Raw genomic sequence first — 12,212 nt, 5'->3', positions numbered from 1 at the left:
ATGACCAGGTCACAAAATCCTTGGATGCAGGTGTAGCAGTGGACGTAGTCTTTCTGGACTTTCAGAAGGCCTTCGACACCGCCTCTCACCCCCTTCTCATTAACAAACTGGGGGACTGTGGCATCGACACCTACACAGTCAAATGGGTCACTAGTTGGCTGGAGGGCCGCACCCAGAGAGTGGTGGTGGGCAGGTCCTATTCCATCTGGTGGGATGTGGGCAGTGGGGTCCCCTAGGGTTCGGGCCTACACTGTTCAACATCTTCATCAGCAACTTGGATGAGGGGGTAAAAAGCACCCTGTTCAAATTCATAAATGACACCAAGATGTAGGGGGATGTGGGCACGCTACAAGGGAGGAATAGGCTGCAGTCAGACACAGACAGGTTACAGGGGTGGGCAGATGAGAACAGGATAGATTTCAACACAGACAAGTGCAAGGTGATACACCTGGGGAGGAACAACCAGCACCATACCTACAGGCTGGGGAACTCCCTTCTTGTCAGCGCAGAGGCAGAAAAGGATCTTGGAGTCATCATTGATCTCAAAATGAACATGGGCTGAAAGTGTGGGGATGCCGTCAGGAAGGCCAACCATACCTTGTCATGCATCCACAGATGCATCTCGAGCAGGTCCAAGGAGGTGATCTTCCCCCTCTATGCGGCACTGGTCAGGCCGCAGCTGGAGTACAGTGTCCAGTTCTGGGCGCCGCACTTCCGAAGGGATGTGGACAACATGAAGAGGGTCCAGAGGAGGCCACTCGCATGATCGGGGGCAGCAGGGCAGGCCCTACGAGAAGAGGCTACGGGACCTGAAGCTGTTCAGCCTCCACAAGAGAAGGCTAAGGGGAGATCTAGTGGCTTGTTACAACTAGTCAGGGGGACTAGTCCCTGTTCCCCCAAGCACTCCCAGGAGTGACTAAAAATAACGGTCACAAGCTGGCAGAGGGTAGATTCAGACTAGACATCAGGAGGCATTACTTCACTGTCAGGGAGGCTAGGATCTGGAACCAACTTCCAAGAGAAGTGTTACTAGCTCTTATCCTGGGGGTCTTCAAAAGGAGGCTAGATAAACACCTTGCCAGGGTCATTTGACCCCAGCACTCTTTCCTGCCATGGCACGGGGTCAGACTTGATGAACTACTCGGGTCTTCTGACCCTACCCACTATGAAACTATAAAATTATGCAGCGAGTCCCTCTGCCCCACCCAGCCTAGGCACAGTGGCCAGCACAGGCTGTGGCACCTGCAGCCAGTTTCACCACCCCTGGGCATACAGTGGGGCTGGAGTAGCGTGGTGGCCGGACTTGCTTCCCAGCAGCCCCCACCAATCTCAGCTACTAGCTCCAGCACCTTGATCTGTCCACCCTGCACTGCTAGGGGCTCCAGATGGAGTGAGCAAGGGGGTCCTCCATGGAGATCAGCCTGGGCTTATGGGATAGGGCTATGGGTGGGTGGGGAGCAAGTGTCGGGAGCCAGATGGGGCTGGGATCAGGACTGGGATTGCGGGGCAGTGACAGTATGGATCTGGGGCCTGGAGCAGAGCCATGATCCACTGCTCACATATCCCTGCCCCAGTCACCCACCCCACTCCTGGACATGGTTCTCCACCCACCTGCAGCCCTATCCCACCTGGCTACCCACACGCCCTGCCCAAGACCCCGAGATCATTGGATGGTGACAGTGTGGGGCTGGAGCTAAGGACAGAGCTGTGATCTGCTCTCTGCACACCCCTGCCCACAAAACAGAGTCTGTTGCAGTCCATTCCTTGCACACTGCTGCATCTCTGCCCTGGCCCATCCCCATCCGGTCACTGCCCCATGATCCTGGCCCGGCCCTGCCTGTCTTGCTCCTGGATGCCACTCTGCACCCAACTGAGTGTCAGGCACAAGCCACTTCGGGAACCCTGGTGAACAGTTACAGATTGTGGGGGGGAAGGGAGAGGAGAGTGCCGACTTGGCTTGCAACAGCCCACCAAAACCCCTTAAGTGGCCCTCTGGTCAAAATGACTGCCAACCCGACCTAGAGCCAACATTTGAATTTGAAATAAATAGAATCTGGCTGCAGTGATGAAGACCCTTTTTAGTTCAGCTACAGTAATACAAATAAAATAGCATTACTGTTCTTTATAGCAGAAGAGGGATGAGACCAGTTAAGTCAGAGAGATTGTTCTGAAGGTGGCAAAACGCAGCATGAATTGAGATTTTGCAGACGCTGCTGTGAAATAGGTCAAAAGAATCTTCCACAACTGCCCTAAATACTACTGTGTACAATTCCTTATGTGGCTATTAGCGGGAGTCCAAGAATACACTGCACTTCCTCTTTATCTGCTGTAGATAAAGAGTGAATTATGCTAATCTGTGAGGGCAAGGCAGGGGAGAGAGCATTTTAGGACCACAGTAGTAGCAAAGGACAACAGCTGACTATGGCATTTAAAGTACCATACAGTGTTCCCACAAATAGACAACTCACTCCCCAGATATTCGAGCAACAAGATGTGCCCATGACTCTTCAGGGTGTCCCAACGATGGATCCCTAGGCCACCTGGACACATGGGGGGGAAAAAAAACAAAAATAAACCCTTGACCTCTTCTTTGAGACAATGATTGGACTAGGAAAGATATGTAATTGCCATATGAAGATAAATATAAGGTTTTCTATGTGTATTACTGCATGAGTCAGCCCATCAACCACCTAAGTGGATACTGGGTTCCCGACAATACACGTAAAGCACAGCAATAGTGAAATAGAAGGAAAATGTACACCTACTGAAGGGTACCACTGATATTTCCAAACGAAAGGCACCACAAAGCAGTTAGTGATTATTATGATTGTTCTTATGAGTGCTTGGCTGCCTAGGTTTATTTTTAGTCCCAGAATAAAGGAAAAGGAACATTTAGCAGCAGTAGGGGAAACAGACAATTACATAAGCTTCCCAAGGCAAGGAAGAATAGACGCTTGGGTCTACAATGTTTATACAATGCTCAGTTCTAGTCCCTTTAAATAAACAGCTTCAATTCCACATTGGCTATAACATCCTTACTCTTACTGGAAGCCACTGCCCAGGTATTTCTTTGCTATAGTTCGACAAATAAATAGTGAGATTTACTGCACGTTGGAAAAAAGCAGAAGAAAACAAACATTTCTCATCATGTATCCTAAGCTCAATGTTTGAAATGGAGTTAATCAGATCTGCATCATTAGAACCCTAGAGTTTATCTGGGTTTCTTTGGTTGGGTTGCAGAAACATAGTGAATCAGTCAGTTCCCTAACACTACTGCAGCATGCCTTGAACAGCATCTGCCTACAATGCCAGGATTCTCTGGCCCAAACTGAACAGGGACCAGGCTGAGCTTAATCTAAAGCCCCTATCAAAAGTCACTGCATAACCTGGACTACAAATTGTCAACTTTAGCTAGTAAAATTTGCCATGTTTTGAAAAGTCATGGGAGGAAGCAGACACAGGCTATGCTATATGGCTTCAACTTCCTGCTTGTAGCTTATGAAATGTCCTGCTTACATGCTGCTAATCAAACTGTACAATCAACCGTGGAAAACTACAGGTGTTTTGCAGATGGAAAGAAACAACCAAGTTTAAAAGCATCCATGTTTTTTTTGTCACTATTAGTACCCGTAAGCCAAGTTACAAAATTTATTAAGAACACATTAATTCAGTCCTACTTGGCTAAATTAGCAAGCACTGAGAAACCTGCAAGTTTGCTGCTATTGTTTTCTTCTTTCCTTACTTAACCATCTTACTCGGATGTATTAGTGCAGGTAAAAGATGGCTTTAGCCTTGACTGTTAAGTCATCATCATGACAGGCATGGGCACACTATATTAGCCAACTTGGTCCTTGACCATGCATTCCTTTCACATGATATTATTCTGATATTTAATACATTTTATTTTCAAGGAAAAGTAAAATGAGCATTTGTTTATTCAAAATACCACTCCATGCTACAACAGGGATGAAGCTGAGCCTTTGTTGAGTAGCTCTAGGCTGGTCAAAGGTCCCTAATCTTGTATTTAGCTATACCTATTTATGCAAGGTTTCTCTTACTTGAAGTAACAGTCCATGCTATTGGTTCTACGCAAATGTTTAGGACTTAAAATACAGCTCTGTACCTACACCTGGTGTCAACAGTTCTTACAGTGACAAGCCAAAGAAGACAATGAGAAATACTCTGAATAAAGTGGCAAGTGCTCCTACTCAGAAAAACTCTAAGTCTTAAGAATCAGTGTTTTGACTCCACATATTTTATAGAAGCTATTAGTTTCAATTACCTAAATATTTCAACTGCAGCCACAGTAGTCTCCAAATCCACCCCCTACGCTCACCAACACTTGCCTCAATGAACTCTGCTGGCACTTGCTGTAGAGACACCTCAAAATTCCCTGCGTAAGCATTTGCAGAAGAGCAAGAACCAGCACAGCAAACTGTGTGGCCTGAAAACTGACAGTTGATTAAAAAAACCAAAATAAAGCTGAGAAGTTGAGCCTAAAAACTGCTGTTTGTTGGTCATTGAGAAAATAACCTGGTTTTAAACGCCAGTATTACCAGAGTTGGATATCCAAGTATCTGACAGCCTAATATTGGGGCTTCATTTAAATAATTGTCTAAACAAAACAGAATTACCAAACTGTCACAACCGTCATTGAAGAGTAAGTGGAATTGAGCTTCCTTGGGTCCTTTCCCAGGTCTGCCACTATCAGTCTGAACAAGTCCCTTGGCTTCTTCAATTCAGAGAAGCAAAATGAGTACTGTAACATTGACTTCTCTGAACGGAGCCTTGCAAAGCTTTATCTGTAACTAAAGCACTGAGAGATTCTCTGGTAACTGCCATTATGTTCAAATGCTATAAAAACAGCATTATCTTCATATGGTTAGGCTCTACATGCTCACATTTTTGGAAGTTTAAGATAAAGCAGGACAACATTATAAGCAATATTCATAGAAGAAAGTTTCCTGGATCTCTGGCACTGCTACAGCAAGTTTGAAAGTACCTTACCATCTATAGCCATACCTATATCTATCTGTAAGCAAGCACCTTTCTTCCTAAACATCAAGCAGTACAACAAGAAGTGTGAATGCAAAGCAAGTATCTATCATGCTCATTAACTTAGCTACAGCACATCCAGTCTGAAAGATCACAGAATCATAGGGCTGGAAGGGACCCTGAAGGATCATCGGGTCCAGCCCCCTGCATGAGCAGGAAAGACATCTGGGATCAGACGACCCCAGACAGGTGACTGTCCAGTCTTCTCTTGAAGACCTCTAGGGTAGATGATTGTACCACCTCTGGGGGAAGCTTGTTCCATAGTCTAGCCACCCTAGTTGTAAAGAAGTTTTTCCTAATGTTCAGCCTAAAACTATCTTCCAGGAATTTGTGGCAGTTGTTTCTAGTTTTCCCCCAGGGCGCCCTGGTGAACAGCTGTTCACCAATACCCTGATGTACTCCTCTGATATAGCAGTAAGCCACCACCAGGTCCCCTCTCAGCCTTCTTTTCTTTAGGCTGAAGAGTCTGAGATCCCTCAGCCTCTCCTCTTATGGCTTGCCATGCAAGTCCCTGATCATACGGTGGCCCTTCTCTGGACCCTCGCAAGCTTTAGCACATCCTTGTTGAAGTGCGGTGCCCAGAACTAGATGCAATACTCCAGCTGCAGCCACATAAATGTTGAGTAAAGTGGGAAAATCACTTCTTTGGATTTACTGAAGATGCATTGATTGAAGCATGCCAGTTTTTCGGCCCTGGTGGCTACTGTGTCACACTGCTGGCTCATATTCATGGTGGGGTCTATTGTTACGCCTGGATCCCTTTCATTTGTAGTACTGGTCAGGTTAGTGATGCCCAGCCTGTAGGTGTGCTGGGGGCTCTTCCTTCCCAGATACAGCACTTTGCATTTCTCTACATTGGTTCCGTTCTACAGATAACTAATCAAATGCAAAGGAAAGGTGTTTAGTTTTTACATCAAATGAAAGATTACATCGAATCATCCCAATCCACACCCAACTCATCATATGACCTTGGGCATGTTACTTGACCTTGTGCCTCCAGCAACACATCTGCACTTGTCTCAGCGTAACACTCAGATGTTGCATCCAATTGTTAATCTCGAAGGAGCAAATTACAAGTGTCAAATATCTCAGCTCCAGGGAGAGTAGTTAGCATTAATAGATCAAGCGTGTCCTCTTCTTCAGATATCAGGGTGAGGAAAGGACAAACACTGAAAATTGAAAGTCCAGAACTGGGAGACAGGAACTGCTTGGTTTTAATCCTTGCTCTGACTTGAACATCCTGAATCTACCCCATGAGTTCAGTCACTTACCCGCTACAACTCAGTTCCTCCAGAACAGAGATAACATTTCCTTATGAACCATGTGTTGCAAAGACCAATATTTATTTTGTGTTATACACCAAGCATTTTAGTTGCATGTTTTATACATTTAAAACCTCCATTTCTCAATTATAACCAGGTAGTTAGCTGAAAACTGCACTGAGCTAGGTTGACTCAAATTCTCAGGATTAATCAGAATTTGATTAATTTTAGGATTAATCCGAATTGGTTTAGTCTTTGGTTCATTTGGCCTTAAAGACGGACTCAATGTGAGCATAATATTCCACTGCATCAGATGCCGGTGCTGTGACAGTGCAATAACTCCAAGATTTTACATGACACTAAACACAAACTGAAAGCTCTCTGCTGAACATGGATATATGTTTTGCAAAACTGAGATAAATTGTTAAAGAAACTGTCAGCTTCCAGCCTAGCCAATTTTAAGCAAAGTGAAAGTAAGTTATTATACCACACTTGCTGCTTAGATTTTTCTGCTAATGCTTGCAGTTTTATAAAACTAGGGGTGTACAATAGAGAATTTTGGGGCCAACATCAATAGGCAATTTTTAAATCGGCCATATTGGCCTACATCAATCCGATTCCAATATGCAGCTGGGCAGCTTGGAGAGCAACGCCTGGCTAGTAAGTCTGTTGTGGGGGAAGGGCGAGGGAAGTGCGGGTAGACTGAGGTGCCCGTGGTGAGGAAGGGAGTAAGGCTGAGGCAGGACAGAGCCACGAGCAGCTTGTCCAGGGAGCACGGGCGGCTTCTGCTGCTGTGCGCAGCCCAAGGGACATGGGGAGAACACATACCCTTGGATCTGCACGCAGGGCAAGGGCGAGCTGGGACCAGGGCGACACTGAGCTCTTCCTTGCCGGTTGTTGGGTCAGGCTATGCTCATGGTGAGCGGAGGTGACACTGGGAGGGGGCTACTGGGGGAGGAGAGTTGCAGCCACTGGAAAGTTCGCTGCAGCCCCTCCACCCCCTCCCAGCGCTGCTGCCACCCACCCCAAAAGCAGCCCAGCCTGGCCTCAGCATTCAGCATCAGCTCGCGCCGCATGCAGATCCAGGGGCACACAATGCCCCCCATGCCTCCTCAGGGTGCGTGCAGCCTGCACCCTACAGATGAGCTGCTACCTGGCTGCTCTCCATACTGCTGGTCTGTGCTCCTAGCTGCCTGCATACTGCACTCTTGCTGTGCATGCACAGGGCATTTATTGGTGGCCATTAATGGCCACATCGACCAAAAAAAGGCCAATTGCCAATACAACTGTCATTTTTCCTTAGATCAGTGCCGATCTGATAAACTACCGATGTATCGGTGGTGCACCTCAATATAAAATGCATTTTTATTTTTGATGTTTTCACTCCGCAGTTTCTGGATACAAGCACATAGAGAGGGAGGCACCATAGGCCTGGTGCTGTCAAAGAAATACTGTTCAAATCCTTGAACATTGTGACCAAACAGTTTTAGCAGTATTAGAGGTTACTTGTAAGCGAATGTAAAGAAGTGTTCAAGTATATAATTGGCTATGCTCTTTTACAGCTTACAATACACTTTCAAAAACCTTCATGACTACCCTATTACAGGGTGATCAGGAAAAGGAGGAAAAAACAGATTTCTAACTACCTTCCTCTTTATGTAAATCCCATCTGCAGCCACTCCCCCACAATAATGTGATGTGTAAAATCTAAAAATAAGGAAGATATTTGCATGAGAGAAGCTAATAAACTAAAACAGACAACACTTGAATTACTGGTGGAGCAGGAGGTGGTTGGAGTGCACACCATAAAACACAAAAGGAGGTGGATGAGTAAGAGCAAGCAGAACTATAAAGGTCTTAGAACAAGGACAAAAAAGTTTAAATTTGATGCTTCACGAAGGCAAAGAGAATGAAGGTATTCAAAGGGAGATAGGGGCAAAGCAAAAGGCAAGACAGTCGGAGATTCTTGTTGTTTGATCAAATTATTTCCCACTGCATTGTCTCCTTCACTTAGTCTCTGAAGCCCTTCTCAAGTTGCTAGATCCACTTTATTCATCCACTTGTCTTAGTTCACTATTCCCCTCCTCCTCCACATTCTGATTGGTCCATTTGTCAGCTTCACACAAGTGTGCCAATGCCTCCCGCCACACTGCCCCTTTTAAGAGCTGTACAGGAGAGTTTGCCTTGTGCGTTCCATAAGCAACGGTCACAGCACGTTCTCAAGTGCCTCGTTGCTCTGTATCACACCTCCCTGCCACCCGGATCTGTTTGTTATGCACACTTGCTTCTCCACTTAATCCTACGTTGTAAGCTCTTCAGAGCAGACTTCGTACAAATGGAACAAAGACAGCCTATCCCAGGGCCTAGTTACTAACACAATACAGCATGTAACTGATCTGTAAAGCCACAATTCTTTCTTCTTTCAGCTCACACCTCATGGCACATCTGTGCTGTACTACTTGCAAGTAAGCTAACTAATCTTTATTGTGAAGAGCAAATAGACAGAGGTGAGAAATTATAATTATCTATAATGGCATCAAGGAAAAGCTCATTATACACGTGTGTGTATGTGCGCGTGCACGCACGCACGCGCACACACACACACACACACACAAAATCATCTTTTTACCTGCATTACTACACTTGAGTAAGGAAAGAAGAAAACAAAAGCAGCATCTTGAACAAGTCCATACACTCTTTTGGAGAGACAGAGGACTTGTACAAGATGCTGCTATTGCTTGTGCGTGCACGTAAACAGCTAGATGTGTGCTGAAATGAGGATAACCATTCTGACTGACTGACATTTATAGTATATAAAATATATATTTATTTCCCTATATATAAAAAAAAGGGAGTTAGAATGGTCATCCTCATGCTTCAGCACATATCCAGTTGTTTACACTAAAACATCACCACCTTTCACCATCCTTTCTGCTCCCCAGTCACCTAACAAAGCATGAACGACCAGTGCGCTAGTACCAGTAAAAGTGACATTTTACCAGCCCTTCAAGTCTCCACGTAAGAAAAAGTTTCTTAGGATCAGTTTCTTTGGTCAGCACCTACCTCTTCAAGATAATTATCCCATGTAGATAATGTACAGATGTACCACTCCCAGTCTTAGGAATGACCACTGCGTGAACCAACACTGACAAATGGGCCATCTGGAACCAACTTCCAAGGGAAGTGGTGCTGGCTCCTACCCTAGGGGTCTTTAAGAGGAGGCTAGACGTCTATCTGGCTGGGGTCATTTGAGCTTGTTTTCTCTCCTGACCCCAGGGCAGGGGGTCAGACTAGAAGATCTACAAGGTCCCTTCCGACCCTACTTCTTTGAACAGCTAATTTCATTTTTCATCTTGTTACTTTTGTAATACTGACTTATTAATTCGGGGAAGTACTGCCCATGTAGTGAAAAGGGCTCTGGGACTAGCAATTGCAGCTCTCAGGAGACAAGGTTCCCAACACTTTCAGTCAGTTCTTGGGCACAAGGAAGAAGCACCCGGATGCCTCAATGACCTTACCAGCTAAGAAGTGCTGCCCAGAGGGTTTTTCCATCTATTGGCTCCTCTGTGAAATCCTACGAAATATGAACTTTCATTTCTACCCAGGAGAACTTCTGCAATCTTTTCTCTGATTCCCGATAAAAGGCATTTGTGCCTAAAATAATTTCTTTTTGCAAAAGAATCTTGTTGGTCCAATAAGAGAGAGAACCCGTCCCACGAGCCCTGGTAGTTTCTCCAGGGCACTGAGCAATCCTACACCCAAGCCCGGCTCTCGAGCATCACAGGAACAACGCTGGCAAGGAAACCCTGGGCGGGACAAGACCACCAGCGCTTCTCAGCCTTTTGCACCATACGTCCCACCAACCACTCGGTCAAAAAATCCAGTCCCACCCCGCACAATAAAAACAAAACCCCACTTTTCCCAGGAAGTGTATTTTTACATTTACATGCATTTTAGTATTATATATATTAATATATTATCAATCAACAAATTATATTTTCCAATGAGCTGAAGTCCCACCTCCGCGACCACTGCGTCCCACCACAAACACTGATCAGGAGGACGACGCATCACCCGATTTCCATGGCGCGCCGCTTTTTCTGGGTCCCCGCCAGCTCGTTACAGATCATTTGTCAAGCACGTTGAAAAGGATTCAAGATACCCTCCTTTTACACTCGCACGAACAAAACAGGGAAGCGCCGCTGCTTGCCTCTCGCATTCCCAACACGTCCGGCCTTATTACTTTGAATGAGGAACGTCATTTAAAAACACGCTTGGACCACTAGGCTAATTGAAGTCGCCCACCCCGTACGCGTGGTGGCCAAAGTCTCTTGAAACCCGAAAGCTCACTAAGAAAAGATTTTCCCTCCAAGTCTTGAAGTTGGTCTAATAAAAGATACCGGACTCACCCCAAGCAACTAACCCCCACACGGCTACGGCCCGCGCCGTGCCCAGGAAAGGACATTTTAAATAAAGGGCAATTTTTTGAGCCTCATGTTCACTTTAAAAGGGCCGCACGTCGCGGCCCGGCCACCCCCAAGCCGCGCACACAGCAGCGGGAAGGCCCCGCCGCGCACCCGGGCTCCCCCAGCAGCGACTCCGGCCACGGGCCCGGGAGACGGGGCCGAGGGTCTTTCCCCCCTCCCCGCGCGACCTGCAGCCCCGCAGCGAGGTGCCGCGGCCCGGGGGAACTCACCGGGGCCGCCCCGCGCCTGGTGGGGAGCAGCTGGGGCATGAGGGAGCCGGGCCGGGTCCGCGCAGCCGTCACCACTCCCGCTCCCGTCCCCGCACCGAGCGCCACAGAAAATGTCACCGGAGGCCGCTCGGCCCCACGTCACTTCCGCCGCCGGATGCGGGCAGAGCGGCCGCCGCGCCCCACAGCGCCCCCGGCGGCGCCTCGCTGTACCGCGCCGCGCCTGGCCGCACTTGCATCGTCGCGGTCAGCACCAGCGTGCAGCGCCGTGCACCGCCTGCCTCAGGCATCTGCTTGGTGCAGCAGGTCCCCCCCGCCCCCCGTTTGCATCTTTGTTGGGTTTTTTTGGTTGGTTTTTTTTGGGCAACTACGATCGTTTTTGAGCTGCTAACATTTCATACAGAAGTCCTGGCGGTGCTGGGGCAGGGGGCGCCTCCATCCTGGTGCTGCTGTGGGAGGCCCCTGCTTTGGCTGGGGACCGTTAGTGCCCCAGCCTGTGGGCGATGCGTAGGGAGGGGGTGCACGCGCACCCCCCGAGATTGGCCGTGCACCCCCTGGAAGCGCCAGCCGCGAAACTGCCAGTGCATTAAGGATGTCAACTCTGACCGAAGCTGTTCTGGGAGATGTGTTGTTCCAACATGACTTACGGTCGTTGTCTTAAAACATCCTATGACAATCTCCAGGATTGCTTTCACAGATGTCATTAGGGCTGGAAGGGACCTCGTGAGATCAACAGGTCCAGCCCCCCGTGCAAAGGGCAGGGAGTCAGCTGGGGTCGAGCAGGACTCGACATTTTTGGGCTGAAGTTTTCCATGCTAGGAAATTTCCAGGCTGAACTATGATGCAAAGTTTCAACCAGAGCATGGTGAAAGAAAAGAGAAGATGATCATCCAAACGTTTCTTGAACGTGGCCAGAGTAGGTGACCAGGAGGTCGATGCCAGGAGGCTCCCGGCCCATCCAGGAGGGTTGGCAGCCGAGCCTGGGACACGCATCCTCTCTCCTCTCCTCCTCTTGGAGGGGATCCCACAGCCTTCCCTGGGAGCATCTTTGGGGGGAAAAAGTCCGGGCAGGCCACCTAGTCCAAGGGGAGAGGGTGTCGCCTGTGAGGGAAAGCTACAGGCATCTGGGAAAAGCAGAGGGGTTTCCTTTCCACCTCTGCCAAGAGAGAGCAGCTTCCACCTGGCTGCCATGCCCATAAAAC

At 47.8% G+C, this 12,212-nt stretch overlaps 1 protein-coding gene across 2 annotated transcripts in view; it reads right to left on the bottom strand.

Annotated features, from left to right (window-relative positions):
• ARK2N (arkadia (RNF111) N-terminal like PKA signaling regulator 2N) overlaps window positions 1–11,147 on the bottom strand; it is a 68,016-nt gene extending 56,869 nt beyond the window's left edge. For both annotated transcript variants that reach the window (XM_090037737.1, XM_090037739.1), the window contains exon 1: window positions 11,014–11,147. The gene's annotated coding sequence lies outside the window, so the exon portion shown is untranslated. The remainder of the gene's footprint in view (window positions 1–11,013) is intronic.
• Window positions 11,148–12,212: the final 1,065 nt, after the last annotated feature.

Source organism: Crocodylus siamensis, chromosome 3, assembly GCF_052110815.1.
Source record: "Crocodylus siamensis isolate JL-2025a chromosome 3, ASM5211081v1, whole genome shotgun sequence".
NCBI lineage: Eukaryota > Metazoa > Chordata > Crocodylia > Crocodylidae > Crocodylus > Crocodylus siamensis.
The sequence above is the reverse complement of the archived record's forward strand: the minus strand, read 5'-3'. Positions and strand labels throughout refer to the sequence as shown.